This window comes from Mustela erminea, chromosome 5 (genome assembly GCF_009829155.1).
Source record: "Mustela erminea isolate mMusErm1 chromosome 5, mMusErm1.Pri, whole genome shotgun sequence".
Taxonomy (NCBI): domain Eukaryota; kingdom Metazoa; phylum Chordata; class Mammalia; order Carnivora; family Mustelidae; genus Mustela; species Mustela erminea.
Window position 1 is genome coordinate 102,117,044 of NC_045618.1, and position 26,048 is coordinate 102,143,091.

Consider the following 26,048-nt stretch of genomic DNA (forward strand, 5'->3'; position numbering starts at 1 on the left):
CCAGAAAGTGTGTGCCCTCTCTTCTTTGTGGCCTGACTAAGGAAACAGCCTGCTGCCCTCCACGACCCAGTGGCCAAGTGCACACGGGATCTCGTCCCAGCCGCCTTCCTGTTAGATAGAGGAGTCAGGCAAACACGTTTGCTCTGATCCTTTAAAAAAATTCTTCCTTGGAATTCTTCTAAGGAAATGTGATATGCAGAGATAACAGATAAAACTGGCATGTTTAAAGTTGCCACTTCAGGGGCTGTTTTCTATTAATCATCCCTTTAGGTGATTAATTCTTCAGGATCGTCTGAAGAAAAGGGAATAAGGTAGAATTACACTCTGTATAGAAACCATGTGAAAGCAGGCTCTTCTTTTAAAAGGCTCAAACTACAAAAAGCAAGAACATTCTAAAATAAAGTACTCTTCTTGTCAAAGACTTCTTTTATTAGGAAAATATTGAAACATCCCCTCTTCCTGATTTCTTGGGAATATTTCCATTTTCTGCCCAGGACTTTAACATCTCTTGCCTCAGCAGAAATGGACGTTTACTCTGTAAGACAAGGTGACAAGGTTATTAAAATCAGTGTGAATGTGCATCCCCTCTTTTCCCGATAGCCTCAGTTCTCAGCTGTTTTCTGAAAAGGTCAGGGTCCACCTGTACCACTCAGAGAGATGGGCTTCATTAGAGGAAGGCTGCCAAGGGGTTATACTCAATATGTAGCATGCCTATGTTGCCCGATGTGAGGCGGGGGGAGCATCTTTTAAGTCCCCCCCCCCCCACCGGGCTGACTTGTACATTTGCATTTCTCCTGATGAAGAACGGTCCCTGTCAGTTTTTCTGGTTTGGGAGTCTTTCACGCAGAACAACAGAGATGTCCGCCCCCATGGAATCAGCACTCTGTGGCCCATTGTTGGGTCGGTGGTCAGATCTGCTGCTCTCCCCCCCCCACCCCCGCCCCCCGAGGAAGATCCACCTCGCTATTGGTGATTACTGCAAAGGACCAGATGTTTTTCTTTAACCTCCTATTGGTTCTAATCTCCCTCAATCTTTGATCCCAGCCCCACTTGAAAGTAACCCCTCATTTAGCTCCTCTTGGGTGGTCCTCGGTAGAGATTTAGTTAATTCTAACTTCTTGTACGGTCTTCCCCCATGTGCTTCCATGGTAAAATTCTACCTTTCTAATTGCTAAGAGGAAAATTGTTAATCCTTTTGATTCAGGGAGCAGTGTAATAGCCTGAAAATTGGCAACTTAATTGAAAAACTCAGAAATTGCTGACTCCTTGTGGTAGCCCTGTAATAGCATTTCCTTCCCCATTCTTTCCTTTTTTTCCCCCAAAGTAAAATAAAATAAAATAAATGAAATGAAATGTTATTTTAAACATGCTTACAAAAGACTCTCCTCTTGTTATCTCTCTATTCCAAGATTCTGTTTGGATTTCTAGGCATGCTCTCAGGTATTTTACTGCTTGCTACAGATCGGGTTAATGGGTTATTATAGAAAATACTCACCAGCAATAGAGAAAGGACATGTGACACAGACTAATGGGAAATAGAAATTCTTCCCCTCCCTCCTTTTCCATTATGTAAGAATAAACAACTTTAAATTGCTCCTCTTCGATTCCCAGGGCTGTCTAGGCTACATATGTCAAATGTCAGTGTGCGTTTTGGAGATTAGGTTATTCTGCAATGCGACTGGTATATATTAGTACTCTCTTGACTTCATTATCAAAAGCTAACCAAGCAAGCTAGTCTTTTGAAAGAGATTTCCAATTTCACTTTGGGTTCATAAAAGTAAGTTCTTTAAAAAATCTGGGAATAAAAAGGTTTCTCGGTTCTTGGCATCGTCCATTGATCTTACTTATGAATAGAGAAAAGGTCAAGGATTTTGCTTATTTGTTTTCCATAGGCACTCTAAATTTTAAAAGATTTGGAGACTTTTAAGGGACTTTTAAGAGACAGTTAATTTGTTACAGATGCATTAACATATTGAATTTATGTGAAAGAGTGAAGGCCAGGCAAAGGATATTGGGTTCATTATTTATTAGTGGAGCTAGTCAAAACTTCCCTGTTTTAACCAAGTGGTGGTTTGGCCCCTTTTCAAGAAGCCATCTCTTAATATTGCTGTCCCTAGCAATTAATGTACACTGAGAGAGTGGGTGTGACTTTGCAATACCCAACCATATTGGATTCTAGACTATGCAGGTCTATCTTGCTTCCGTCCGGAGTGGAAATGGTGCTTCCGGGTAATCATTTCGAAGTATTTGCTACTCTTGCTTTCTACTCAAAACAAAACTCATCAATGAGGCCTGCAGTTGTGCAGAGTCTGAGTTCTCCCCATCACGGCTCAGTTCCCAGCATATCTCCCCATACTTTCTCCATGCCTGACACACTGGCTTTTTCTCAGTGCCTCTTACCATGCTCCCTCCTCCTACATGGAAAAGCATTCCCTGACCATCACACAACTTACTTCTGCTCAGTGTCTGTCTCCTCATGAAAGTCTTCCCTGCATGACTGTGTCGTGTCTATTATGGTGGGTCCTCATATTATCATGCTCTTCACATTCCGGTATCAATTTTGTACTTATGTCTTATTTGATTGTCTTTCTACTCCACTATTTTGAGAGCTCCACAAGGGCAGAGGCAGGGTTGAGTCTTGTTCGCTTTTCTGTCTCCAGTGCCTAGGAACATGTAGCAATATCCAATAAATGTCTGTAGAATGAATGAAAGAAGGAATGAACGAAAAAGTGAAAAAATGAATAACATTAAGGTTCACTGAGCTGCCTCTGACAATTTCATATATAAATTCAATGTTTTTTCCTGAAGTCCTTACGTTTGGGTGTATTTGCATCTCCTCTCTTGTATTATTAAATTTCTAGAGGGTGAAGACTGACTTTTAGTCTTCTGAGATAAGTTTCTCTGGTCCAGTCCTCAGTGCAGTCTCAGACAGTGGTAGGACCCAGGACCACCCTATGATGTTTTAGAACAGAGAACACAATAACACACACTCTGCTCTTTTCCTGCACAGAGAAGGGCATTCAAATTAAAGGGGAGAAGAAGTACAGACAGCATAAAAAGACAAAGGCAGCCTGAAAGGTATGTGGGGAGGTATGTGGGTATGTGGACCTTAGTTAATGCCTCATCAAGACTTTCAAGGCTGATTTAGTGTGTAAAAAAGTCTAGAGTTTCTCTGAGCACCAGCCTGCAGCAGCCACTTTCCTATTTTATGCCTTGGGGAGATATGCCTAGGCTCCACTGGAATCCCAACTGTCAAAATCCTATGCCATTAGCTATGCAAATTGCTAACCATAAACAATTCTGTCCTGTAATGATAGAACTCAAAATGGAAAATTAAAATTGACCATGCTGTGTTCCAGTTGCCTATCATTCTCTTTATCCTCTCATTTAGTCTTAGGGAGCTTTTGTCCCTTTACAAATTTTTGAATTAAAACACAGTTCCAAGGCCCTCAGAGTGACTCTCCGGGACCCCGACCACTCTGGCTGGCCCTGAAGGACTGCTAGCAATAAGTGACTTCCCTTTAAATAATTGCGCATATCCCTAAAGTTTTTTATCAGATTATCTTGGCCAGAATCCAAAGTTTCTCCTTCAAATTAGCCTTACCTTTAAGAACAGAAGCTAGAATCCAGTATTAAAACTAGTTTTATGAAGTTTTCCTACATATTTTTGCTACTATTTCACATTTTAATTAATATTTTTCTTCAAAATTGTGTTCTTGGGGAGCTGGTTAAGCAACTGACTCTTGGTTTTGGCTCAGGTCATGATCTCAGGGCAGTGAGATCAAGCCCCACCTAGGGCTCTGTGCACAGCATGGAGTCTGGGTAGGATTCTCTCCTTCTCCCTCTGCAATCACCCTCATCTCTACAATAAATATATAAAACTTTAAAAAAAATTTTAAAAAATAAAATTGTGTTCTTGAGAGATTTAAAGCAACAGTCCAATTTTATTATGTCTTCTACCCACGTTTGTGCATGTAGAGTTCATATTGTTGCATCGAACGAGAAAAGCTACCTTTTTTTAATAAGAAAAGTTTACCTTTCTGTTGGTGACTACCAAGGGGAAAACACAATATTATCAAGCTATTTCTTCTCTACTCTACCCAGTGCCTGTCAAATTTGGAAACAAAACTTTGAAAGTCTCACACTTCCAAAACGAGTCCCTGTGGTAAATAGAAGCTTAGCCCTATGCATATGATAGTGCTTTTAAAAAGCCTTTAAACATAGGTAACAATGTGTCTTAGAGACTGGAACTATTGATTTATAAAGTTAAGTGTGAATAAAATCTAAAGATAAATAGTGTATCATTAAAAAGTGAAATAATATTATTTTGATTCATACTTGACAATTTTTGAAAGAATGTTAAGCTCTTACATAAATACATGGCTTCCCCAGCTGTTCAAATAGTATGATTAATTAAATGGATTCTGTCTGAAAACCAACACTGGCTCTTGTTCTCAAGTTGCAAATATGTCCAATGTAAAGGGAAATGGAAAAGTATTTCTCTGGTATCTACTGCATTTGAGGTAGAGAATTAATGTTGTTAAAATACCAAAGTGTTCCTTATTATGTGTTTGTGGTGTGTGCAAGTGTATGTGTGTGTGTACGTGATACTTTTTTTTTAATGGCAGGAAACTTCACCTATAATGAACTTAGCTATTTGACAATCTCATCCATCCAGAATAAGGCCAAGAATCTGTTAAAAGTCAACAAAGGAGACCACTTAGAAGTCCAGATAGAGGTGATCAAAGCCCACTCATACATCTCTTGATTTAAATATAGAAAGAAAAAAGTCATAGACCTTCAATTAGAATACTACTATTTTTATTTTAGTATAATTTAAATAATTTGCCTGGAGGGTACAAAGCATGAAGAGATTGCTGAGGCAGATTGCAGTGGTTGACTGGGGCCAGGGAGTGGAAAGGCTTAAACCAGAACACACTGGGGAGTCAATAAAAGTTCAGACTAGGAGAGAGACATTATCGGACATGTTCTTTAGGAGGCTGGAAACCAAAGGCAGTTATTGGACTATTGCTTTAGTCCAGAGATTATGGCCTTAGTCCAGATGAGCAGTAATAAGATTCTGAACAAGGGTACAGAAAGAAAAGTAAAGTCTTAAGAAATTTCATGAAATAGAATAAAAAGGACTTAGGAATTGTTCAGGTTGGGAGACACAAGAAGAGAGAAAAATCAAAGGTGTTTTTAAAAATTCAAGTCTGTGGAACACCTGAGTGGCTCAGTCAGTTAAGCATCTGCCTTTGGCTCAGGTCATGATCCCAAGGTCCTGGCATCGAATCCCGCATGGGGCTCCTTGCTCTGTGGGGAGCCTGCTTCTCCCCCTGCTTGTGCTCTCCCTCAATCTCTCTTTGGCAAATAAATAAATAAAATCTTTAAAAAATGTGATAGTGAAATGGTGTTATGGGCAGAATTTAAAAACACAGGAAGAATAATAATAAGTTTGGGGGGAGGTAGAGAAAACAGTGAATTCAAGTCTGCAATTTGAGGCACCAGTAGAATATCCAAGAAGAGATGTCTAACAGCAGCTGCAAATGCGCATCAAACCATCTCTGGCACCAGCCATAAAACAAAAGCCACAACAGCTAATGTTTCCTGAGGTCTTCCTAGGTGTGCAGCATGTTCCAACATGTTTCATGTGTTTAATATTCACAACTCTTTCATGACATAAGTACTATTTTAAATTTGTATAAATTTTTTATTTTAATTAATTTATAATGTGTAAAACTAATTTCATAATCATTGCAAAAATGAAATCCATAGATATGTGTGAGAAGTCAAAAGAAAGAATAAGAGGTGTTAAGTGAATCACAGGTGTTTTTCTTCCTAAATAATGTTTAGAGAAAACTAGAAGCAATATCCAAAAAAGATACTTCCTTCAAGAGAAAAGGAAAAGCTGCATTAGAAAAGGAGAAAATAGCAAAACTACAATAAGTAAGGAAAAAAGAATTCAAACAAATACTACCCCCACCAATAAAACAGAAAAACTACAGCAATCTTGGCCTCTTTAGGAGAGAAATGGTCTTTCCCCATTTACTAAGATCTAGAGTTCTCATTCTATAAGAGCCCAGTGGATAATTGATGTTAAAATGATTCCAGAAAAAAAGATAAATGATATTTCATATACTCCTTTAGGAAAGCAGAAAAATTTCATTCCAATAATAGATAAAATCAGAGATCTTTTCCACGATGGATTAAATTGTAATGTAATGATTACATGAATTATTCCATGATGGTCCCACACTGTTGAGTTTCATGTTATGTTTCGAACAAGTGAGGTGTGAGACCTTTCTTCACAGGCAAGCAGGGACTGGGCCCTAGTTGAAATTCTACGAGCAGGGACTGGTATTGGAGTGGGTGTGGTTTTTCTGCACTTTAAGGGCTCTAATTAAAGGGGAATTAGAATCAAAGTCTGAGATGAGCGCTGGGGTGGGCCCAGGATGTAAGGGAAGTTCCAAAACATCTAGTCCAGGGGTAATGAATGAAAAAACAAAAACTAGATTTAAAGCCATGAATCACATCAGAGAACTGCAGGCAAAATGAAGTTAAACAGGGTCTGAGAGCAGGGACCAGAAGGATTCCCAGGAACAATGGAGTTTAGAAGGTAGAACACTTTTCTAGGGTAGCCAGGATCAAGCATAAAGATGAAGAAGGAACAATGGGGGGCTCAATTCTTTAAGCAAGGACATTAAAATCTCATGAATATAAGAAAATAAAAGAATTTGAAGAATTGGCAAAGAATGTGTGGAAATATTTAGAAAGAATGTGCGGAAATATCTGGAAGTCAGGAAGCACAATGATAAATATCTATCTAGCTCCTGTATATAGATAGCTCATATATACATATATATTTTATATATATTTTAAATATGCTTTAAAATATATTAAGATTTTATATTATATATATCTATATCTATCTGTATGCTAGCCACTGTCCAATACTTACTTCCACTAGTGATCAAACAGGAGAGAAAGTAACTTAACTTCAAGTGAGAAAAAAAATTTTTCTTATTAATTATTTTTATTAACATATAATGTATTATTTGCCCCAGGAGTACAGTTTTGTGAATCGTCAGGCTTACACACTTCACAGCACTCACCATATCACATCCCTCCCCAGTGTCCATTACCCAGCATCCTCTCCACATACTCCCTTTCCCCAGCAACACTCAGCAAGTGAGAAAAATTTTGTTAGTTTTTAAATTGCCTTTTAAATTGCTTGCCAGTATGTATTATTCAGCCCTTTGCATACAAGTATACAAAAAATGTGATGAGTTTGCAAAACTCGACAATAAAAAATAATTCAATAAAAGTGGAGGCAAATGGATTGAGCTAATTTGCAGATATGCAGATGGCACAAAAGTACATGAAATAGGCTTAGCATTATTAGTCATTAGAGAAATGCAAAATAAAATAACAAAGAGTTTCTGTTACATACCTGTTAGAATGACCAAAATAAAAATACTGAAAATAGGGCACCTGGGTGCCTCAGTCAGTCAAGCATCTGCCTTCAGCTCAGGTGGTGATGCCAGGGTCTTGCAATTGTGTCCAGCTTTGGGCTTCCTGCTCAGTGGGAAGCCTGTTTTTCCTCCCCTTCTGGCTGCTGCTCCCTCTGCCTGTGCTCTCTATCTGTAAAATAAATAAATAAAATACTTTAAAAATACTGAAAATAGCAAGTGCTGACAAGGAGTTTGAGCAAGTGAAAGTCTCGTGTATTGCTGGTGGGAATGCAAGATGGTATGGTCATTCTGGCAATTTCTTACAAGTTAAACATCACTTAGCAATCCCATTGCTAGCTATTTATCCCAAAGAAATTAAAATTTATTTTCAAACAGAAACTTCCACACAAATGCCTCAAATATCATTATTCAAAATCACCCCAAATGGGAAACAATCTCAAAATACTTGAATGTGTGCTAAATTCATGCAGTGGGGTACTACTCGGCAACAATAAGTAATATCCTGCTGATACATACAACATAAATGAATCTTAAATGTGTTAAGCTAATTGAAAGAAACCGGTGTTGAATACTATATTGAATACTATATGATTTCATCTATGTGATACTCCGATGAAAGCAAAACTATAGGTTCAGAGACCAGATCAGTAATGCTAGGGTTTGGTAGGCATGGAATTAGGACTACTGAGGGACAGTACTAGGAAATACTTCAGGATGTTAGAATTATGCTGAGTTCATTTGTATGCTGGTTGCAAGAATCTATGTATGTACTGAAGTCCATAGAATTTTAAACAAACAAACAAACAAAAAATTTTACTGTGAGTAAAACTTTTAAAATCAGATAAATTTGAAATGGCAATAACCATTTATAGCTTCCAATTTTGTAAGTCAGGAATTTGGCGGGGTTCAGCTAGGATGATCCTTTTGCTCTATACGGTGCCAGGCATGGGGCTGAAGAACCCAAGACAGTCTGAGTCTTGATGCTGGCTGTCAACGAAGATATCTTGGTTTTTCTTTATAGGGCATCTCTTCCTACATATTCTCCAGGAGATCTCTCTCTGCAGGTGTCTTCTTTCTTCAGCAAGAAACTTGAACCTCTTTACATAGCAACATGATTCTAAAAACAAAATTGGAGGCTATGACACCACTTAAGACCTGGTTTCAGAAGTTCCAGAATGTTGGGTCCATTGCATTGTATTAGTACAGTCTATCCAGATTTAGAGGAGAAAAAAATGGCCTCCACCACTCGATGGGAGGAGCAGCAAAGTCTAATTCCAAAAGGGCATGGACACGAGGAGGTATGATTTATGGGAGGGGAGAGTCATGGGAGGACTATGAATATTTTAAGCAAAAGGGACAGCATATGCAAAGGCTCTGAAAAAGCTAAAATCAGAGGAAACTAAATGAAGGTCACTGGCTGATGATGAATGAAAAGAAGTTTCAAGAGGAATGAGGCTGGAGGAAAAAGTAGAACAAGGTCATATGGCACATGAAGTCTACTGTTAAGTGAGTTTGATTTATTCTAATTACAGTGGGAAACCAATGAAAGACTTCAAGCAGGAAAGATCTGATATGATTTGTCTTTTCCAAATGTGTCTACTGACTCCTGAGTGAATTCCAATATTCATTCATTAGCCACCTAAATTTAAACACTATTCAAAGTTACTTCAAATGTGGAATTTGGATTTTAAAACACATTGCATTATAATTTAATGTGAAAAATTCAAATCACATGTCTTATTTACATTTATTTAATGCACATTTTAGGGACCAAGGTATGTCAGTCATTCTGGTTTAAAAGGCAAATGAACAGAGTAATTGCTAGATATAATCTTTTGGAGACTAGTGAGACCAAGGAAAAAATTTGAATGTCCTTGAGTAATGTGAGTTTCCCCCAACCCCCACAAGTCAAGTTTCCAAACCATTTACAACACTATTGATTGCTTTGAAAACTGGAACCAGAACAAGTCTACCTTCTGAGATGGGGTAGTGATAAGCCATAAAAGATATGCTGTGTGGAGCTGTACTTTTACCTTTAAGTGCATACATAGGGAAGAGATTGAAGAAGGATGACAGATGAAATACAGACATACCAGGTTTTCAGCAGGTTGGCTCTGTGTGAATGGCCATGTGTAATCTGTGTGGGTACAAAAGTAGGACTAAATATATGAGAGGAAAGTATGTAATTAATGAGAATCGTGCCTGAGAATGTGTTACACAAATGTGTTACTCTTTAAGAAATCAAAATCAGCATAGTTTGCTAAGCATTTATTGTGTGCTGAGCATTGTCATAAACTTTGAAGCATAGAAAAGAAATATTAGTATAGTATGATAGAGAAGAAATATAGAGTAGGGAGTCAGGAGATGGGAGATCTCTGCTGTTGACTTGGTATGGAAAATTGAGCAAGTTACTTATCCTCAGTGGCTGTCTGCTTTCTGCTCATACAGATTGCTTCCAGCTATGATATTCCATAAGCCTTCCATTCCATAAGAGATACTTCCTACCATTGAGTTTACAACCAGCAATTGTTGAGAAGCAAGACTTAGACCAATGAAACTGAGGGAACAGATTTCAATTCACTTCAATTCTACTAATGTTTATTATAAGAGGGTGGATTAAAATATTCAGAGGCTCACTTTCAGTCTTACTTTTATTGACTGAACTAGTAGGATGGTTGTACTTTCCATTACAAATTAAAACTGCAAATTCCACTTTAAAAAGATCTTTTTTGGTGATGGTATGGCTAGGGAAAAGGATCTTTGTATGGCAATTGCGATAGAATTCTGCCTGCAGATACCATTACCACATTACTCTTTCAGGGGAAAGTAAGCTTGAAACATTTTGCTTACTTAGAGGATAATTGCTTACTAAAGATGAATGAAATACAATGAGAAGTTGAGTAAAGAAGAAAATCAATTAACATCTCTCCTCCGCTATAACCGTCATCAGAACCTTCAGGGTAAAAAATAAAGAAATTCTCTTATTTCTGTGCTTGTTGTCTCATATTTTTCATAGCTTCTCTTGTAGCCACAATAGAATATGAAGTGGTGTATTTTTCAAATCTCCTTTGAATGTTTTTTTCAATGGCTGGTAGATTTCCTTGTTTATCCTATTTTGCAATTTGTATCTGCTCTTACTGCAACCTCAGTGGCCCTGGTGCTAACTTCAGGTTTGCAAATGTTCTTTCCATACTTGTGAATAAAGACATGAAGATGGAGTTCACCAGCCAACCAAAATTTAAGTATATTAACTATGTCCTTGGAAAAATGTAAGGAATTGGCCAAGTGTAATGAGTAAGACAGACATGATGGCTGCCCTTACAGATCTTACAGTCTAATGAGGAAGACAAAAAAAAGTAATTATGAGTATGATGAGTGTAACAAAAACAAAGAACTAAGATTTGTTCAACAGAAGGACCTAGAATTAATTGATCATGATCTGAGGACAATGAAAAAACCAGTCACATTAGAGTAGAGACCTGTCATCTAATAAAGAATTTGGTCCCTGGAAGGTAACCTCTAAATCCCTGGAATTTCCTGAGGGATGAGTGCCTTTGTTATTTGTAGTGGAACCTGGAACCCAGTTCTATGCCCGAGTTTATGCTAAGGAGATGACTCAGGGTGGGGCTAGCTAATCTGGGAGGACCAACCATGTGATAGAGAGCACTGAGGCTTGACACATGTGGTATCAGCCTGACCTTTGGGGAGGGGAGGAGTACTGGAAATTGAACCCAGTCACATGGCTAATGATTCAGTCAGTGGTACCTATACAATGAAACCCCAACAAAAGCTACGGACACCTGGGGCTTGAGTAAGCTTCCTGGTTGGTGATACACATCGATGTGCTGGGAGAGTGACAGGTCCTGAGGAAATGGAAGCTTTGCATTTGGGACCCTCCTAGACTCCACCCTATGTGTCTTTTCAGTTGGTTGGTACTAATTTGCATCTTATAGGTGAAACCATAATCATAAGTCTAGTCCTTTCCTAAGTTCTATGAGTCACACTAGTGAATTATTAAACCTGAGAGGGTAGTGGGAACACCCAAGCTTGTAGCTAGTTGGTCAGAAGTGCAGGTAGCCTGAGAACTCCAGAGTTTATGACTAGAGTCTGAAATGGGAGGAATCTTGTAGAGGACTGTGCCCTCCACCTGTGAAATTTGACCTATCTCTGGATAGTTAGTGTCAGAATTGCATTATAAGAGCAATAATGGGAAACTCAACTGGATTGACAAAATTGAGGCAGATTATGGAAGATTTAGATATTAGGCATAGATATTAGACTTGGAAAGGGAAGATGATATGATAAAATAACAAAAGCTTAGATTTATTAAGTGCTTGCAATGCATCAGGAACACGTAAGCATTTTTAGGTATCTTCTCATTACATTTTACCACCTTCTATCCTATGATGTGGGAAGCATTGTTAATTATTTCATAGATGAGTACTAAAAAACAAAACAGAACCATGAAAATAACAACAAACACTGGACTCTGCTAATCTGAGAGTTGCCATGCATGTGCTGTTGACCTCAGAAAAACCATAACTTCACATGAACTCAGTATCCTTATCAGCCCTTCCACCTCTAGGATTTTAACATTCCAGATGGTGCTGTCTGAAAAATTATAGATTATTTAAGTAGTCTCTAGGGAAAACTTTAATCTTGGACCTCATTTGTATTTTCAATAAATATTTAGTTAAAACTTTTTTTTTCAAGATGTTATTTATTTGAGAGAGAGAGATTGAGAGAATGAGTGGGAGGAGGGCCAGAGGGAGAAGCAAACTCTCTGTGGAGCAGGGAGCCAGATAGGGGACTTGATCCCAGATCCCTGGGATCATGTCCTGAGTCAAAGGCAGACGCTTAACTGACAGAGCAACCCAGGCACCCTTCATTGGGTATTTACTGAACATTTGCCATGCGCCAAAAGCTAGGCAATGTGTAGGAGATACAGAGGTAAGCAAAATGGGTATGTTTCCTTCCCTCTAAGAGCTAATAGTCATTCCCTCAATACTTGTAGTATTAGGGGAATTCCCTTTTTATTTCAGATGAGATTACTTTTAAATGAGCAATATGAAGGAAAGTAGATGGATTAGAAGAAAGGCAGCATATCTCATGGAGGTAAAGGAGATTGGGAATGAGCTTTGCCTTGCTGTTAAGAAAATGGAAGTTTGAATGGAAATGGAATGTTATGGATGGACCCCCCTCACCCCCTGGGTTGGAACCTTTGTCTCTTGAAATTTAAGGTAATGGATATTGTAGCCCGTCTGAATTTCCCCCACTCTTGATTCTCATAACTTCTGGAGTTTCTTCAGAATGTGGTGTATTTTATTGTGCTCCTATGTAATATGAAGAATTATCTATTAAAATTACATTTTCAACATAAAAAAAAGTATCTTAAAAAGTATCTTTTTAATTTAATTTGATTTTTTTTCAGTGTTCCAAGATTCATTGTTTATGTACCACACCCAGTGCTCCATGCAATACGTGCCCTCCTTAATACCCACCACCAGGCTCACCCAACCCCACACCCTCCTCACCTCCAAAACCTTAAGTTTGTTTCTCAGAGTTCATAGTCGTGAGAAATCATTTTTAACATTAGATAGTGATCTTGGGGAGCACACCCCAACAGTAGTGTGTGGGTGTGGATTTTGTACATGAGTGACAAAGGAAGCATGGCATTATTCTCTCTACATATTTACTCTCACCCGACTATATGAGGAACAATACACCAGTTTCACAGCCTAGAGCAAGAAGAGACTTTCAGATCTGGAGTAGAGAATTCAAGCAGAGGAGTAGGTGAGACTGACTGGGCAAGGCGACATTAAACATGCATAAAGACTATACCCTGTTTCCAAGCTTCCAGAACCATTAGGAGGTACTTTTTTTTTTTTTTAAATTTTATTTATTTATTTGACAGAGATCACAAGTAGGCAGAGAGGCAGGCAGAGAGAAAGAGGAGGAAGCAGGCTTCCTGCTAAACAGAGAGCCCGATGTGGGGCTCGATCCCAGGACCCTGGGATCATGACCTGAGCTGAAGGCAGAGGCTTTAATCCACTGAGCCACCCAGGTGCTCCTGGAGGTACTTTTTGAACATATAAATTCTATCATGGACTTTTAAAGTCAGAATTTCTAGAGGAAGAGACGTAGGAATAGGGCTTTTGTGATGATTCTGATGTTCTGCTGGATTTGAGGGCCACTGGTTTACCTGACTGGCATATAATGATGACTCTCAAAGACTCAAAGAGACCTGTCATCAATAATGACCACTTTGCTTTGCTCTCCTGACATTTTTCTTCTGAATGGAACAGTTTGGTTTCTAAAGCTACTGATTTATGGATACTGCTTTCTCCCTTCTTCCATCTGTGAATTTTTATTCTCAGTTTCTTTTGTTGGCATCTGAAGTTAAGAAGATGTGTTTTGCATTTTTTTGTGGTGGGGTCATTTCTGCCTTGTATAGGAGTTGTAGATAGGGTACTTTGGGTGAGAATCTCAAGGATGGGGCAGAAGGTAGATTTTAGCCATCAAAATGATTTGAACTAACCAAATCAACAATAAATCACAAACTCCAGATTTTTGTTTAAAGGGGAGGAGACCAAGGCAGTGGATGTGCAAATTAACCAGGCCACGACTTGCTGGCTCTGGTTCATTTTGTAAACAAAAGCAGGCCTGAATTCAATCAAACATTACTTGTTAAAGTAAACTAGCAAAAAGCTGGTGAAAATTAAAGTAGAACAGAAGATGGTTTCAATAATTTCATTCTCTGGCTTTTAGCTTAAAAAAATCTACCCACCATTCCATTCTATAGGGCTTGTCCTTTCTTTCAAGATACTTTCATGAAAATTAAAGAGCATTTTAATTATGCACATATTGAGAAATGCTACCTGTGGTATTGGGTAAATTGCTTTAGGAACACAATTCTGAATACTATCATTTTTGTCATTTTGACAGTATTTTTGTAGGCTTTTAGAGACTTTTAAAGTGACAGAAATGGGACCCAATAGGTTGGCTAGCTGAGAGACTAAATTGTTTGATAAATACCATGTGTCTGGTATGCTATACTTGTTTGAAGTGACACCGAGAGATTAGTTGTTTCTAGACATTTTTTTGGTTAAATCTTTAATGTATACATTTTTTGGTTAGATCTTTGTGTTTCCCCTCAAAACTGAACAAGGCTAAGAGGTTGCGCTCGGTGGGCCATTGCTTTTGCCTGAGGTGAAATTTTCCGCTGAGGTGACATGTCTTTCTCAAAGGGGGGCGGTAGGAATACCATCAGGATCCCTGCATGAAGGGAAGTTCTAATTATTAAGCCTAGACTTACAAGTTTCAGTAGGAATTTTCTTTGCACGTAGAACTGTCATTTTGGGGGTTGTGCTGGGGCAGGGATCCAGAAGATCATTTCTAAGAGTTTGGGGACTAGTTGTAGCTGTCTAGCTGTCTACCTAGGCCAAAAGTAATCCCGAGTCATTGCCTGAAATTCTCTCCACCTGTGAGCTTGTGTTATTTTCCAGTAACTGAAAGAGGTGTTGATTCATTTCAGACCTAGTTTGTCAATGATGAAGTTCAACCCACCACAGAAGGACTCAGGGGAACTGCATTGTGGGCTCTAGATCTGTAATTTATGTTTTCCCTGAGCTTCTCTCTGTTTTCTCTACATTGCTGACAGTGAGGTAGACATCATATGTGGTTAGCCCAAAAGATAACGCACAGTACCTTACAAGAGAGCAGAACAAATGTAGGTAAGAATATCCTATTGGCGCGTAACAAATCCTGGTGATAACACAACCACCAAAGTGAAACAGTAACAATATTCCCCTGCTCTGGAATCAGATCCAGGAGGTAGACATTTGTGATGATGGCCTCTCTGAGGACCACTCTCTATCATTAAAGCAAGGTAAAGAACTTGGTCATTCCCCTACTTAGGTCCATCAGTTGATTGTAGAATACTCAACTTGGGGTAGATACAGAAAAGCATGCTCCCTGCCCGGCCCACTCAGAGCTCTTAAGTCCTAGAAGAGGATTCATTTAATGCTTAATGATGATTTGAATCTAAAATAATTACCAATTAATCTTCTTTAAATGCCTTTATTGTGGGTCCTCTTAAGAGACAGTACTCTGGATGAAATGACCTCTTAAAATGCCTTCTTATTCTTTGGTCTCATGATGATTTATTTCAATGACATCACAGGGTGGAAACCGTTTTCTCCTGAAACCTTTAAATATCAGCTATGGGAGGAGTTTTTTCTATTTCAGGGTTATGTCATTGCTCTGGGAGTTGATGATTCTATTTTGAGAAATACTAAATTCTTATTGTCCATCCTGGTACCCATTTAGGGCACTGGCCCAACAAGCAGTTACAAAAGTAGTTGGGATCTAAGAAGGTCCTTGGGGGAAAAGGTTCTGGCTCATATTCTAATAGACCAAGGAAATAAGAACCAGTTTCCCAGCTCCCCTACCTTGGTGCCTGCCCTCCTGGGGTGATCGGGAATGTTTGTACCGTCTTACATCTCAGCTTTTACTCTCTTGTGTTTATTCCATTGCTGAAAGACTCAGAACATCACTTTTCTAGTACACATTGTTTGTCTGAAAATACACCTGGAGACTTGCCCAATTTGGAAATGACTTAAATTACAAAAAAAGCACAGCTGTCTTTAACAGCTCTAGGAGTTCATGCAATGAGCCTACAATTTATTGAGTAGGATTAGATGCTTATTGCCTATGACACTTTAAATACCATTACATTGAAGTTTATACAAGAAAGTCCAAGTTTAAAACTGGAATCTTAGCAATAACAGCTGGGCCATTTGTTTATGTGATAGGCAGGAAAGAATGACTTCTGTAATCTTCGTATTTGGCTTCAGGATTCTGCTCAGGAGAAAAAAAAAAAGATTGGGGGGGGAGGGAAGAGAGCAGCTAATTTCAGATTGTCAAGCTGAGCTGAACACTGCTGGCTAATTTGTCCCTCATGTTAAGACCTCTGCCAAGGTTCCTCTTGTATCCTCTTGCTCTCTCACACCTGACAAACCAGCACTTGAAATACTGTAGCCCACCTCTCTGACAGCAAGGGGTATGTCCCTAGTTCGCTAGTTCGCTTGCAGCTCTCTCCCCCAGGCAGCTCACATTCCGCATTTTGTTTCTAGCATGAAAGACTTTGTTTTAAATCATAATAGCAACCAGGCTGTAATCACATTAGAGCGCACATGGAGAACTTGCAAACAGTCATGTGTTTTGGATTTGACATTCTGATTTATGGTTGTGTGCTCCAGTTACACAGCTGCAATCTCATTTTCCGACAAAGATGTTTTCTATTTTTCTATTACTTTGCTTCACCCTGTCTTTATGTTGGGGAAAATGAAAGCCACCAGGTGAAGTCATAACATAAGTACAAATGTTTTCGTGTTTGGGTTGGAGAGCGTAATAAATGGTGTATACCGGCATTTTCAAACACAGCTTGTTATGTTTGAATAAAAGTGTAAAGGGAATTGCTTGCTTAAGGTAATCGCAAATTAAAGAGGTACGTGGAAATTTGTTTGTGAAACCCAGAATTGTCTTACAAACTTCTATCTCTTTTACCTGATATCAATTTCCTAGGAGGGAAATGGATGGTAATGTTCCATTTTAGATATTTAGGTGAACTGAGCTCCCTACTTAGTATGTTCAGTTCACAAAATTCTAATAAGTTCAGGATCGGGAACCTCTAAAGATACGTCTGCCAAGCTGTACACTGTGCAGCCCAGAGATGTAAAGTGACTTGCCCAAAGTCACAGAGTCTAGCTTAGACTAGAACTCAATTTTTTTCTGTCCCATTCCAACACATTTTTACCTTTTCACTTAAATACAAGGTGAACAGCAGTTCGTGTGGCAAACCAACCACCACCACAAAGAATATTCCAAGTAAGAATTTTGTGAACCTATGAAAAAGTAATTCCTTTCACTTTTTTATTTTTAGTTCATGTTTAAACTTTTTTTTTTTTTTTTTTTGCCATTGCTGTTAAGTATGGTGAAAATTCAGACTGATACCTGGTTCCCTGATACATGACACAATATTCTACCTTGGTTTCAGATTTGGGGTACGTTATTGGCAAAGAACATAACAATCTTGAACTCAGATGTGTTAAGGCTGAACACATTTCAATTCTTCACAATGTCTGAGCAATTCCAAATGTGGTTTTGGCAATTCAATAAATCTTGATAAAAGGATAAAAAGTATTTATATAAGAAAATTCAGAAGATACATACGATGAAGGCAGGCATGGGTGTAAACAGTCAGACTGACTTAGAAATCTCTATAAAGGAGTGGTAAGAACATTAAGGTCTATTATCTCAATCATTGTTTTGGTGTCCATTTTCCTCTTGCATAAATTGTCTTTCCTTTGTGAGAAGATTTTCGATTCTACGGTCATTAGGTCGCCATGGTCTTCTCATAGAGGAGAAAATCCGTATACATAGCAATTAAATATGACATTTCTTAGTAAGATTTTCTAAATTGCAAATAATGGTCAAAAATTTCCTCTCGTCCAGGGACTGACTGGAAGAAGAATGAGGGACTAACAACTTTGTTATTTTTAGCTGAATGCTCATGAACAGATGCTGTATTAAAGTTTCGGGTTCTCATACCTATCTAGGACTAACACTTAGCAGGTGTAGTAGACATTTTTTGGTGCCAATACTGGTCTAGCCCAGCCTCTTTTCTTCTCCTTTCCTGCCAACGGCACCAAAATTTTCCTTTTAAGGAACTTATTTCCACCCTGTTCTCATCCATGAGAATTGTCATCCTACCCTGAGCCCAAAGGATAAGCTGATTCCTTAAGCCAGTCACCTTATCTTATCTGCTCCTCTGTGACTGGGATAGTATGTGGTCAGGCACGTGACAATGTGGGCCAAAGAGATTGAGTCCGAGGACTTCTGTGGATGTTATTCAGTGTGCTGTGATGAGAATGTGAGTCCTAGGACTTAGCAGGATTTTTTTGTTTTTGTTTTTTAAATCTCAAGGGGAAATCCTAGAGTTTTCTAGGGAAGCTAACATTGAGGAAGGCAGAATGGAGGAACAGGGAAAAACACTGTCCTGTTACATGTTGGATCAGGCTTCCACTGAATGTGGTCATGGAGGATGCCTCGATCAGGTGGAGGCTGGTGGCAGGGGAAGTGAAAGGATTCACTCAAGCCAGGTCAAAGGAGATAGAAGTTGATTGGATATACCTCAAGGAAGCAGTGGACATGACAGCAAAGCAGACACTGCCAAGAGGTGGGGTGGGGTGGGGTGGTGTAGAGTAAGGTTAGGAAGTATGGGAACATATGGAATTCTCTTTTTTTGGGTACCTGTGCTGGGTTGAAACTAGCCTACTGGTCAGCTAGACCTTATTCATAAGCTAGAGCTTATGAATATTTTGAGGTGTGTCACCTAAAGGACCTGTTTGTATTCAGCCAGTGGTCACTGTGGGCACATGTTGCTCAGGTTACTGTGGCTCAAGTTGGTTGCCTAGAAGGGCAAATCCAAAGTACTATTTCTATAGTCTGTGCATTTTTCAGGGAATGTCGGTGTGTGATCTCCAAAAGCATGAGGCACTGGCAATGGTGCGAACTCTAGTAATCACACCATAGTTGTTAAGGGAAACAATTTCCTTTTCTACAGGTAACTTACCAAATACAAAGTTTGTATCAATAAATTCTTACAAATAATAGAACTCCTTCGTTTGAATCAGTTTTATCAGAAAATGGGAACTATTTGTATACATAAAATTTGTGGGTCCTTGAAAGGCATTGTGTGTTTCACTCTTTTTTCTTTTAGTATCATAAAAGGATTTAGTTTCCTTGATCCATGACCTAAAGGGTGTACATGGGCAATTTAGGGCATGATGTGTGTTCATATACCCCGATTTACCACTGTTCTTAGGGAGTTTCCTAATCCCCATCATCCCAGGTCATTCACGTTTACTAAATGAGACAGAGTGCTCTGTGAGTCACGTGATGGTAGATGTGGCATGTTTACACCACCCCAGGCGCATATGTGCTTGTATGGTGCCTCAAGCAGAGGGGATTTACCCAGAGGCTAATGAAGCTTAAGACTGAGGACTGTACACTTAACATGTCACTTCTAAGGATCTTGGCCGTGGGTGGGGGACCCTCGCAATTTTTACTTGTAACCTTTCATTCGTTTTCCTAGGGAGGGCTTTCCAAAATGATAAAAGTGTCAGTCTCACAAAAATAAGAAATATCTTCATTTCTTGGTTTCTTTTGAGGGGTAGGAACAAAATCCATTTTGGCGTGAGCCCCCACGCACAGTGACCTTTACAGGAATAGGGAAGTAAAGCTATTCCCCTCTCCTGGGATGCAGAGGACATACCAGTCAGAAGCTGTGCCTTCTGCTCATGTTAGTGAGAGACAGAGGATTGTGGTGCTCTGCAGCCATACCTGGTTAATAGGCAAAGCGGTGGGCAATGCTGTGTTGTGATATGTGTCAGCTTGACTAGGGTAAGGAAAACCCACAGAACTGGTCAAACATTATGTCTCAGTGTGTTTATGAGGGTGTTTCGGGGTGAGATTGATCAGCATTTCAGTCTGTATGCTGACTAAAGAAGTGTACCAATGAAGAGGGGTGTCATCTAATACGTGAGGCCCTGAGTAGAATAAAGAGAGGGGAAGGGAGAATTTGTTCTCTGCTTGAGCTGACACATACATCTTCTCCTGCCCTAAGACCTTGGTGCTCCTGGTCCTAGGACCTTCAGGATCAGATTAGGACTTAATACCATGGGTTCCTTTGGTTCTCAGGCCTTTGGGTTTAGACTGAAATGATACCATTGGCTTTCTTGGACTTCTAGCAGAATTGTGGCCTTTTCAGACTTCTGAATCATGTAAGCCAATCACTCATAATAAATCTCTTTCTATATATCTATATATAGGCTTTTGGTTTAATTCTCTGGAGACCCCTGCTTAATATTCATGTAGATGAAGAGAGTAAAGACTTCTGTAATTTGTCCTTGGTCCTGGGATAGGAGAATGACAACACAGAGCAGGTGTAGCATACATGCCCCCGGATATTGTGAAGAGGACCCATGAAACAGGAAGAAACTGAGCGCTACCATGGCAAACAAATTTCTGTTTCCAACAGGCTACTTAAGCGTCTGTGTCAGTCTTTTGTGAAAGGGAATTGGCAGTTAGAATTGGAACCTCTGCACATCCTTTGGAAACTACAGCTTGATGCTAACCATATAGTGTCTGTATAATAAGCTAACCATATAATATAGTTTTCTACCATACAAAATATGTAGTAGAATGTAATTGCCATTTCACAGCACAAGTCATTTATGTAAAACACTTCTGCAATGAACACAAGCTCATTTAAATTACATTCAGACAATACAAGTAAAGGAAGAGTCTCTTGGCTGTCCCCCATCTCCCTATACTTACTGTGCCAATTTCAGTCATCACCCTAGGAGGGGGAACCCATGTCACCAGTTTGCGATATGTTCCTGTGTATCGATATGTTCCTCCGTGTCTTTTTACACATAAAAAAGGCATAAAAGAAGAAGACAATAAAGGAATATAATTACATTTTTAAAAGATTTGCATTTGCAACTGCAATTAAATGTACATATCATCTTACTGACTTTCAGGATCAGCTTTCAAAAAAGAAAGAGTCTCGGGGTGCCTGGGCGGCTCAGTGGGTTAAGCCTCCGCCTTCGGCTCAGGTCATGAGCCCAGGGTCCTGGGATTGAGCCCCACATCGGGCTCTCTGGCTCCGCAGGGAACCTGCTTTCCCCTCTCCCTCTGCCTGCCTTTCTGCCTACTTGTGATCTCTCTCTCTCCCTCTCTCTCTCTCTCTGTCAAATAAATAAAATCTTAAAAAAAAGAAAGAAAGAAAGAGTCTCCTACAATAAGGCACAGCAACTTTTGCTTTAAACTCAGGAATATATATTAAAGGTCCTTCATATCTGTCTATATAATGCATCTCATAATTAATTACTGCATAATGCCCTGTAGCATGACCATGTCGATATTTGTTTACACCTTCCCTTATTGATAGAATTTTTGTTATTACAGTCAATGATGCAATGAATATTTTTGTGCATTTTTCTCTATATTTGTATGTGCATTTCTTTGAGGAAGATACAAAATGGTAGAATGACTGGGTCAGTGAATTCTTACACTTCACTTTTCAATGGAAGCTATCATTGTTCTCCAAGACCCTTATTCTAGATTATGCTCCCACCATATGTGGGGGTGCTCAGCTCCCCATCTCAAATAATACACAATATTACTCCTTTTAATATTTTGCAATTTGATGAGTATAAAAAGTTTTCTAATTATTGGGTCATTCAATTTTTGAAAAAGATTTTATTTACTTATTTAGAGAGAGCTTGTGAGTATGGGGAGGGGCTGAGGGAAAGAATCCCAAGCAGACTCTGCACACTGAGTGCAGAGCCTGATGCAAGCAAGGCTTGATCCCACAACTCTGAGATCATGAGCAAGAGTCAGACGCTCAACTGAGCCACCCAGGCGCCCCAAGGATCATTTAATTTTTATGTCAATATTTTGTTATCTTTGTCAATTCCTCATTAAAGAACAATCCTAAATATTTTTGTATTTACAGATTGTCTATTATAGGTAAGATTCTGGAACCCAAAGTTGTCAAAACAAGGTAAGCAGGCCTTTCGAAATGCAGACATGGAAACTTGTAATTTTGGCTAGTTGAGTTGTGTATTATGTCTACCTCAGAGATGATTTCTGCTTTAATGTTCCAAGGGAAGACAGCAAACATCTTCACAAAGTAACCTTAAGTACATCTAGTAGACCTAAGTAAAGTAAGCTTACTTTTATAAACATTTACTCTGCAACTATTATATTCATAGCCCTCTGCTAGGACTAAAAAGATAAACGAGATATGATATTTACCAAGTATTTTATAGTCTAATAATGAACACAGACAGGCTAAAAAATAAATGTAATGCAAGGAATATGTTGCTAAGGGTCAAATGACATTTAAACTGGGTGCTCCAGAAACTTTAAGAAGGGGATTCTAATTGAGGTATTCGGACTGGCTTCAGAGCTGGTGTGTGGGTAAGACCTTGAACCCGTAGACTTCATGTGACAGGGAATAGAGACGAACAGTCAAAGCTGAGAGAAAAAGGAGAAGAGCACAAAGGTGAGGCTGTACATCATCCGCTAAGGCCTAGTATCTGTGTGTGTACGTGTGCGTGTGCGTGTGCGTACGTGTGTGCACGCACACATTAAGGATGGGATTTGGGAATTAATGTGGGAGATAAGCCTGGAAAGTTATTTGGGCCCAGAATGGACGTTAATCTATAGGGCAGTACTTTTCAAAAGGCAGATCAACTACACCTGGACAAGTTAGCCTGCTCATTTAAAATGCACATTCCCACACTCACTCCAACTGGATTAAAATATCGGGGATTTGGGGGCCTAGGGGGTCTTCATTTTCAACAATAGCCCATAAAGCCTTGGTTTTTGTGTTTTTGTTTTTGTTTTAAGTGCATTAAATTTGAAAATAACTCTTTCAGACAAGAATGAGCCTTTGAAAAACTTTGACTTCTTCTGGGAGGGGTCTAAGGAAATCAACCACTTAGAGAACATCCTGCAGGTGGTGAAGGGAAAAGAAAGGGAAGTGACCCTGGGAAAAAAAATCCTACTGACTAGTGCCCTTGGGACATACTGTCTTTGGGATTGCTCTAATATCAGGATGTATGTGGTCAGAGCAGCCCAGGTCAAAAGCAGAGATGCATTTAGGATCATTTAAGACCAATATTAGCCTTAATGCTCTTTGAAAGAGGCATAATTACGAATGTAAAAGTCAGGTTACCTCTGATTAGTGAGAAACAGAGTGAAGGGTGAATCCATTAGGAGCTACTTGTAAGACATTCACACTTTAAGAACATTGCTTTGATGATTTTGAAGGCACTGCAGTGGAGGAGAAAGGCAGCTGAACCAGTTCCTACTTCAAAGACCTATTACAGTGTTTATCTTTTTAGAGCAATACCCTTAATTGTTTTGAGTGGCACTAAAAGGCTCTTTTAATTTGAATATGAATGACATGGCCATTTGCAGGTAAATTTTGGTTGACCATAAGTTTAACTCCATACTAAGATTCAACTACGATTTTTTAGATTGTTAGCATTTGCCTGGATGTATTTTCATGTGCACAATTCCACATGCTTGTATACACTTTCCAATTATATTACAGATGCTGGTCCTTACCACTGTGAACTATTTGGGAGAGAGATCTTTATCACTTATTCGGAAATGAGACAAAGGACAAAGGTTATGTGTTTTCCTTCATTCAGTACTGGAAACCAGGTTTTCCAAATTCTCATCAGGAGTCTTTAAACACCTTGAAGACGATTAAAATATGACGGCAATGCCCTGTGACCGATAAGGAAGTCCTTCACTGTCCCCTGCAGATATAAACACCCCGGAGAAATACAACAGTCTGAGACTTGGGAGGAGAGCCACACACAAAGGATTTTGAGAATCTTAGCTGTGAGGAGGTAGTTATAGTTCAACAGAAAGAGGCAAATTCCTGGACAACTGGAAGATTCTTTCTGCAGATAGATATTTGAGGTGGACCTTTGGCTGCTGCAGTTAAAACCCCGAAGCAGAAGACGCTCTTCCAAAATCCTCTTCCATAGGGATATCATCTCATGAAGGGAAGGACTGCATAAAATGGGCTTAGGGTTTTTGACTGCACCACGTCCAAGTTGTAATAAAAGGAATTGGGAAACTTAACAACATGCATGTGTACCTACCACCTTCAGGCTCTATGCTATTTATACACTCGGGAATTAGAAAGACAGATAGGATCTAATAGATGTAAACTTTCAGAAGTTACCAAAACTTACGAAGTTTTCTCATTGCTGGTGCTGCCAGAGTTTCCATTAGCACACAGTACAACGGCTTTCTAAAATAAGAAAGAGATACGGGGTATAAGAACCATGGCAACAGTCACTAGAAATGGTATATGTAGCCAGAGCAATCTATAAGAAACATGCTATGTTGTTTTCAGCACTCCAACCCTAAAACCTTAGTATTTTCCTTTATTGCCTTCAGCACCTTGAAACTTAAAAAATATTCTTGGGTCTTCCTTTGAAGCCTTCTCTCAGTATTCATGTAGACATCTCTTTGGGCTGTATGCTTATAAATGAAATAGGAACATTGCCTTGATGAAACTGCATGGGAGACATCCAAGAAATATCTGCAATAGGAAATAATTTGATGATTCAACATGTTGGCACTCTTTCTTCTGAACCAGGACTGGGCCGGCTTTAGTGTCAGGGGCCACTGTTGGAAGGTTTGGCTTTCAACTGAGCTGTAACATGGAGTCTTAATCTGTCCTGGTCAGTAAAAAGTCCAGCAACTTTTTCTACCCACTTAGAGATCTTCAATCACTTGGCCAAAATCCAATTTGGGTAACCTACAAACCCAGAATTCCCTAGTAATTTCACTTGGATGACACATTACATTTTCTGTTCTCTTTGCCCCCCCCAAATTTGCATCACATTACATGCTATTAAACATGTTCTACTACCAAGTTGGCTGAGGCAGTAGGTAGCACGATAACTGTGCTTTGTACTCACTGGCTCCCTTCGGAAGCCAAGTTTATAAACCACTTATTTATTTGGCAAGAATGCAAAAGGAGTCTTTCATTTCTTCCTTCCCCATTTTCTACCTTTGAGTAGCATTTGTCCGAAAGAATTCCACAGGTAATAAATGGATTTATGTGAAAGGTTGTTCATAACAACAACTTGATGTTTTCAGTTCAAAAATATTTTTGTTAGTCTTGGGGTGCCTGGGTGGCCCAACTCTAGATTTGGGCTCAGGTATCATCTCAGGGTCCTGAGATCGAGTTGAAGGTTAGGCTCCATGCTGAGCTGGGGGTCTGCTTCTCTTCACCTCCCTCTGCCTCTCTCCCTACTTGCACATGCATGTGTGCTTTCTCTCTCTTTCTCAAATAAGTAAATAAATCTTAATTTTTTTTTTTATTCCTCTCTATGTGGCTGTAACAGAGAACTTAAGACTGGAACACATGATTGTATAGGTCAGCTCTAGTTTGCCTTGTAGATATCTATGTCTAGAATAAGCCTTGAAAATCAATAATATATATATCTCTTAAGTACTCCCCCTGAAGATTTCAGTGCATATGTAAACATATTGGACTTGTTTGCTTTCCTTATGGCCAGCATCCTTAATCCACAGCACCATCTTGAATTTTGATGAAGACAGGTAGAGAAGTTTAAGGAAGGTCCCTAAAGCAACTCTAAAGCAAATGTGCTGTCACCGAGGAGACTCAAAACACATAAAATGGTGCTAAAACAGATAGAACATGCCAAAATGTGGTGGAGAAAAATAGTATAGAAGTCACACTAACTGGATTTGAATTCTCATTCTACCGCTTATTAGTTGTGTGATTCTGGGCAAGTCATTTAACTGCTTTCTGCCTCATCATTCTCAGCTATAAAATGAGAATAATAACAGTTAACACATCTAAGGGTCTTAGGGCAGGGTATCAGTACTGGGGATATTTATAAGATATTAAATAAAAAGATGCATGTAAACAAAGTGTGAATTTTT

At 39.1% G+C, this 26,048-nt stretch overlaps 2 long non-coding RNA genes across 2 annotated transcripts; one reads left to right on the plus strand and one right to left on the minus strand.

Moving 5' to 3' along the window:
• Window positions 1-406: 406 nt before the first annotated feature.
• LOC116591403 lies at window positions 407-7,651 on the minus strand. Its single transcript, XR_004285999.1, has 3 exons — window positions 7,451-7,651; window positions 2,454-2,694; window positions 407-535 (listed from the first exon to the last, which is right to left on the minus strand). It is a non-coding gene; the product is annotated as an uncharacterized LOC116591403 (long non-coding RNA).
• Window positions 7,652-8,698: 1,047 nt separating this feature from the next.
• Window positions 8,699-24,218, plus strand: LOC116590009. Its single transcript, XR_004285481.1, has 3 exons — window positions 8,699-8,770; window positions 22,057-22,104; window positions 23,665-24,218. It is a non-coding gene; the product is annotated as an uncharacterized LOC116590009 (long non-coding RNA).
• The last annotated feature ends 1,830 nt before the right edge of the window (window positions 24,219-26,048 follow it).